Below are 7,210 nucleotides of genomic sequence, written 5' to 3'. Positions count from 1 at the left end.
TCTTCAGTTCTTTCCGCATTTACAGTTCACCACTGACCTTATACGAAAATTTTATTCACCTCTGTCTATTCCTTTCTCTTGCTTTCATGATAAAAACTACTTAGTATTAAAATATTCCACGAAAAAAATATTTAACCGTATAACAAAGGAAAAAATTACTCTGTGTTAGCGATATCGCACCTTAACAGTTATTACTTCATAATATGACAATGTTGGGAACGCTGTGCTCCATATGCATTTTACAAAAATATGAAGAGAATTGCCCCATGAGTTCCCATCCCTCACATACCCTTTCTTCCATTCCGTATATCCAATCCACTTCTTCCTCCATCTCGTTGCATGTGCCTACTTCGTGCATTCTGAAGGCCATTTTACACGGGAATAGGGTGGTTCCCTATTATTTTTTATTGCCTAAATCTAAAGATTATTACTGCTGGAGTACGTCTTTCACGCTTTTAGATTTTTAAATGACGATATCTATTTTTCACGATTAAATGAAAAGTGAAAATTTTCAAGCACTCGAAAACGCGACGGCTGAGTATGAATGATGGGAAAACCCCGTGTGACGTTATTATGGTTCCCGCTGCCGCCCTGTGAGGTGACCTTGGGGCGAGGCTTTGAGCGCTGATACGACGCAGGCTGCTCGCAGGTAGCAGAGTACCATGCTAGTAGGTAGCGCTAGGCTTAAATAAGGATTATTAATACCCTATCAAACGAAGGAAACTTTCCGACCTTGAGCAGTTTTAATAGGTGATTATTAAGACATGTTTCCCTGAGCTCTGTGCCTCATGCATGGTAATCTCAGACGATGTAAAACTCCTATCCTCTCGTGTAGAAACTAGGTCCCTGTGACGTCACGTGGAGTGGCATTGTATGGCCACCAATCTGGCCTTTTTCAAATGAGGATAAAATTGACCATTGCCATTCGTCTGAACTGGGATTTCTAAAACCAAATAATTTGTACATTATGAATACACTAATGGTGGGTAACGAATCGCAATCAACGCCTTTCGTTTTCTTTGATGATGGAAACTACCCTATTGTGCAGGTTAGAACAGCATTAATAATCTCTATAGTCTCCGGCTCAACTTTATGGAAGTTCATTCTATCAAATGAAATGAAAAACTATGTATTTATCCACCAATTTATTCTCGCGGTAGGTACAACTAGTTTCGACGCAGCGGCGTCATCATCAGGTACAAAGGTTACAAGCATCAAAATTTTACAATTTTCTTAAATTTTACAAAAACTTTTTAAAAATTACAAGCACAAAAATTTTTACAAAAAGTTTTACATTTTTATGCTTGTAACCTTTGTACCTGATAATGACGCCGCTGCGTCGAAACTAGTCGTTGCGCGAGAATAAATTGGTGGATAAATAGATACCTAGTTTTTTCCCTTCATTTGTTAACAGCATTAATTTCTAAAATGGCGGGGAATTGCGCGAATGCATGAACGAAATTATAACGGGCTATTCTACCATCTCACGCCCACGCATTCCAGCATGTGTTGTAGCAATTCACCGCTTTACACGACGCAATTTTGACTGCGCCTTCGTGCACACGTCATATTGCGCAAGTACGTGCCCCGTGTAAAACAGCCTTAACCCTCCATTTTGGAAACCCACCTAGTTTTGCCTCATCTCAGCATCAATTTCGTCATAACCATTGTTGCATCACTCAATATCAATGTGAGTTTCAAATTTATCGTAAATGTTTTCCAGGAAATTTCGACGTGCACCAACATGTATGCCTCCTCACTTTGCATGCATTAGAAGGCGAGAGAAAATACTTTCAAACTTGAGATGGAGTCGTCCTATTTCCCAACACTTCGACGAATTCATATTTCCTCGTACCAACGATCTTGTCGAATTCTGCATTCACCTCAACCCACGAAAGTCGCATTTACTTTTCTCCAAGCACCAATGAAAAAAGATGGCGCTCGTCTTAGAAGATAAATCTTCTGATTCCAAAGCACTGCATCAAACAAGTAAGTATGTGCGCAGCCATGAAAAATGCATTTGCCGAAGCCGGTATGATTTTTCACCGGCAATTTTCATCCTTGGTGTATAAAACTTTACACCCGTTCTTGTGACTGAGTACAAAGTTACTTGCTTGATGCAGTAATTTGGAAAACGTCCGTCGCGGAATAGCGACAAAGTAGCTTCAAAGTGGCGTCTTCTGTAATCACATTCAAATGCGCAATAAAAACACATCCAAGAGGCCAGCATAAAGACACTCTATTAAAATCTTCGTGAATGAAGGTAAAGCTCACCTAGAAATCGGAGGCGCGGCCATTAATATATTTTTAAAGGATTTTGCATCATTGGGATGCTAATTATGTGCTAGCGTTCAACCTCCACGTAGAATTCATAGCAAACACATTCCGTTTTAGTGGGATTTGTGTTCATAAACACAATGTAGACAATTCTCAAAGTTTTTAAATGCTTCTTTATTATTATTCCCTCAGCATGTACGCGAAATATTATTATTTTTTAATTCATGAAAGAATTGACTCTATTCAGGGGCGTAGCTAGGGGTTTTTATTTGGATAAAACCCCCCCAGAACTCAGAGAAATTCAAATATTAATAAAATATATCTCAAAAAGCCGTAAAACTCACCATATTGAACCATTTCTCTTACAATTTTTCTGGGGAGGAAACGCACACCGTATGTCATACCCGCCAGTATTAGTTGCTCCCAAAACTCAGCTAAACTAGCTCACAAAACTAGCCGTAATTCCTAGCTGCGCGCCCGAATCTGTTCGCAGTCACGCATACGAGTGCAAAGTAATGTATCGTACACTAGGGATGAAGTTCGCCACGAGAAAATATTTGACTTAACCGCAGTGGTGTCATGGTGCCGGAAGATGCTGGTTAACAAAAGACGTACTTATAGTCAAATAGCACTTTTATTAATTTTGTTGCTTCAATATTTCTAAAACAAAACATTCGTGACCAAAACAAAAAATTGTAATAAAATGTATATAATAACTAGCAATAAAAAACACAGAGAGTTATATTTCACTTCTAAAATAAGTTAAGGAAAGTGCGTTCCGGCACTGCTAATTTTGCCATGACATTACTGCTTGGCCGCGATTTGAACCCACATCCCCGAATTACCGGCCAGGCGTACAAGCCAAATACACCACCAAGCCTTCTTCGGGTTTGAATCCCGGCTAAGCCAAATATTTTTTCGTGGAGAACTTCATCCTCGGTGTATATTCTCCGTTATTTTCTGTATAGTGTATCCACCCATCCCTATATTTCCCCTGTATAAACTTTCGTCATTTGCCTGTTACGAGCTCTATTTTACTGTATAATCCAATTATGTTCTTCATGGAGAAGCCCAGTAACAATAAATTATATTATTATTGTTTATTTTTTTCCTTTAAATTTTCTTCGGTTTTCACTGAGTTGTTTTAGTGTAAAGAGCACGGGTTCTCACCAAGGTAACTCTTTACTGCTGAATTGCGCTGAGAAATTTTCTCGTGATATGAGAGGTTCAAATTATTACAGCCATTTGCAATTTGATGTATGCATTTGCATTAAGGTTAAGAATTTTGAAACTGTTTTGTATATGTTTTGGGATGACACCGGTAGCTGAGATGACAATTGGAGCTATATAAACCTGTTCCATATTCCATGTTCTTTTTATTTATATTGCTAATTATGTCAATTATTATTGTTATTATTATATTATTATTATTATCCTCATTATATTGTTACGTGGTTAATGAATCTGACTCACTGAATGAAACCCACTGACAAGAGTTTATAACTATAATTCATTTTTATGGGCTACATGTGTTGGTATTAACATGAATCATGTCTTATATATATAATGCAAAATGATCTTTGTACCAATAAATCATTTCAATTATTAAAATAGTTTTTTGAATTCCTCCAAGAGAAGCGGGAAGGGATTTCGACCCCTTCAGTGCTCTGTTCGTTCACGGAAGGAAATGAGAAATCTGCCTAAATGTTCCGATGGGTCAATGAACTCCTTCGGATGCTTCCAGCCCTGAGGTCTTCAACACAATGCAAGATGAATTATAGCACTGGCTGGTGTAATGCGTCCTCACTTTCCCCCAACCACATTTTGATTGAGACGACTTGAGATCAAAGAAGATTCACGCGTCAGATGCCTCGGTGTCAACTACCTCAGCTGCGTGATGCGAAAGTTAAAAAAAGAACTTGATATCCCGATCGATTTATTAATCGTAAGGTTTAATGGAGGCAACCGGTTTCACTCCAGTATCACTTTCAATAACGGCCGTTGGTGAGCCGTCATTGTAATTATTCGAATATGGTACAGTGAAACCTGTCTTAAGCGGAATCTCTCGGGACCTTCACTTTTTTCCGGATAAGACAGTATTCCGCTTAACTCAGGGTCTGACAATTCAAAAAAGACCGCGAAAGTCATATCACGTCTATTGCAATCGTTCCTTAAAAGGTTGGTTTGACTCAAATTCTACACGTAGACGAAATAATAAAGGAACAGCATCGCATTATTTTAAAATTTTTTATTTGAAGTAATCAGTCATTTTTGTCTGTCTTTCCTTTTTTTCCTGTAGAATACAATTTTCTACGTTGCCAATGGCCCCATGTAAGATGTTATACAAATCAGTGTTACCATTGTTGAGATTGCATTCTTCTAATTCTTTTAATGAAACCAACATTTCTCTATACGATTTTTTATTTTCTTCACATATTTTGGTCACTTTGTCGGTGTCACAGCTTTCGTCTTCTTTATTATTGGCTATTAAGGAACCATCTTCATCGCTCGTGAGGAGATCGTTGTCGAAATCCACAAATGTCTCAGCATTCATGTCAATGCCTATTACTTGCTGCAATTCGCTTTGATCCACCATTGGCTCTAAAATAACAATATATATAATCCTGTAAATGCGTAAATATGCATTTACATTGGTGATACATTACGATATAAATTATTTTCCTTACCTTTCTCGGGGATCAGTTCTGGCAGAATTCCAGCTTTGGCGAAACATTGTTTAATATCTTTCATTGCCAAATTAATCCAATTAATGGCATCCAGCACTGATATTTTTTTATCACCTCCGATTCTGAATTCGCAGTATCTGCACCAGCTAATAATGGTCGCATCATGTACTTCCTATATTGTGCCTTCAGCGATCTAATTACTCCCTGATCCATTGGCTGAGTGATGCTTGTTGTGTTTGCCGGAAACCTAGCTCCACATTCGTAAGGTGAATTTTAGGGTGACAGGTTGCAATGTCAAGGAAAAGTATGACTTTCCTATTTTTCCTCTTCATTTCGGCATTGAAACTTTTAAGCCACTCTTCCATGATTGAAGCCGTGTTCCATGCTTTTTTACTATGTATCCATTTGGCCGGTAGCTTCTCAATTTCAACGTTTTTGAAAAATCGTGGTAGAGCTGATTTCCCGATGACAAGAGGCTTTAGAAGCTCCCCTGCCATATTCCCACAAATGAAAATGGTCAAGCGCTCCTTTGAGTGCTTCCCTCCTACAGAATAAAGAATAAGTGTAAATATGACATCATTGTTAGAATTTTTACCCTAATTTCTAGAAGTAGAACCCAGAAATGCATACAAACCCTTGCAGTTTTCTCCTTTTACGCACAGTGTTTTAGACAGCAGAGCCCTAAAATACATTCCGGTTTCATCCCCGTTGTAGATATCGCATGGTTGATAGTCTTTAATTTTTACTTGAACCATACATTTCCACTCTACGGTTTCCATATCAACGTCATTTGACTCGCCAACAACACTGCTCCAAACAACATTGCGTGTTGCTCTGAAGCTGTCTAGCCATCCATTGGAGGCCTTAAAATCCAATTTTCCCAAAGAAATTGCTAATTCCTGGGCCTTTTCTTGGACTATTGGACCTGACAATGGAACAATGGAATGGACAATCTTGCTCGCACAAACCATTCCCAAACTAATTCGTTTATTTTTTCATATTCGCAGAGAGGTGTTTTCCTCTTTGAATTTAAACTAAGGCCTAAAATAATCGACGCAAACAAAAATTATTTTATGGTGTGTCGTTTTGAAAACTATTGTGGCATGGGAAAAGAAGAAATATGTTTCTTAGAATCTACCTCTTTCAAAGTCTCTTAATTTCGTCCTTCTTCTTAATTGCTTCGTAAACTTGAATCTTTCCGCACTTAAACTTCTCTTGTATCTACTTCACGGAGAGCTTTTCTCGTTCAAAGCACTCAATCAAGTCCAGTTTATTTTTCAGCGTTAATACGTTTCGTGGCATGGCGGAAATCAATCAGCAGTTCCCTTTATTCTTAGCATTTTGCGTTGTATTCTTACGCTGTCGGCAGCTCGTTGGAGAAAGATTCCTTCTTACTCAGTTGCGAGTAAGGATGCACAAAATGATTGAGCATGTAGAGAGAGGGTTCTACGAGTTGGAGGGGAGGTAAGTGTGCAAGCATTGGTTGGCGGAGTGGTTAAGAAAGGAGGTGGCGGGAGGGAAGAGAGGTGGAGTATTGTGGAGCATTTGATAAAATGTACGTGAAACGAAACTGCACTTTACACTAGGGACGATGGACATGAGGCACTGGAAGAGAATTAGCACTAGGTTTAGGGAGACGCGGAAGTGTTTTGGTCAAGGTTGATGCAATATTGTCCTGAGTCCCTCCTGCGACATGATGTCAGTCAATAATGACGTAGAGCATAGTGAACGTAAGACACATTTAGCTGGTTCCGTTGGATTATTTTCTATGGAGGGCTTTACAAAACATTTTAGGATTTTATTTCCTTACGGTAAAAATTGTCCATGGATTATTTTTTAATTCCGCTTAACCAAAAAACACGTGCCCGAGAATCGATTCCGTTTCCGCGTTTGACAGTTTCCGTTTAACAGAGGGCACCAATGCACGTAAAACCCTATGTGACCGCCAGGACCAACAAAGTTTTCCGGACAAGACAGGTTTCCGCTTAACTCAGGTTCCGCTAAAGGCAGGTTTCACTGTACTTAACAGCCTCGGCAGCGGTTTTTTTTACGTGAATGTTAATCTCAGAAGAAAGGATCAACCATTAAAGTACGCCGACTCGACTACAAATGAGTAATACATAGCAAGAAGTTTGCGTGAAGTCTTATCGGGATGTCCACCAGTTTAAAAACGTTACTTACCAACGTTTCAATGGACGACTGGGCCTAATGATGGAAAAATCGATATCGATGATAATCGAAAAGCA

The 7,210-nt window shown here is 38.9% G+C and overlaps 1 long non-coding RNA gene across 1 annotated transcript; it reads right to left on the bottom strand.

The window, feature by feature from the left end:
* Nucleotides 1-4,711: 4,711 nt before the first annotated feature.
* LOC124165875 lies at nucleotides 4,712-5,988 on the bottom strand. Its single transcript, XR_006866344.1, has 3 exons — nucleotides 5,599-5,988; nucleotides 4,965-5,508; nucleotides 4,712-4,878 (listed from the first exon to the last, which is right to left on the bottom strand). It is a non-coding gene; the product is annotated as an uncharacterized LOC124165875 (long non-coding RNA).
* Nucleotides 5,989-7,210: the final 1,222 nt, after the last annotated feature.

The sequence above is a fragment of the Ischnura elegans genome, chromosome 9 (genome assembly GCF_921293095.1).
Source record: "Ischnura elegans chromosome 9, ioIscEleg1.1, whole genome shotgun sequence".
Lineage (NCBI taxonomy): Eukaryota > Metazoa > Arthropoda > Insecta > Odonata > Coenagrionidae > Ischnura > Ischnura elegans.
This window is presented reverse-complemented; position numbering and strand designations above follow the sequence as displayed.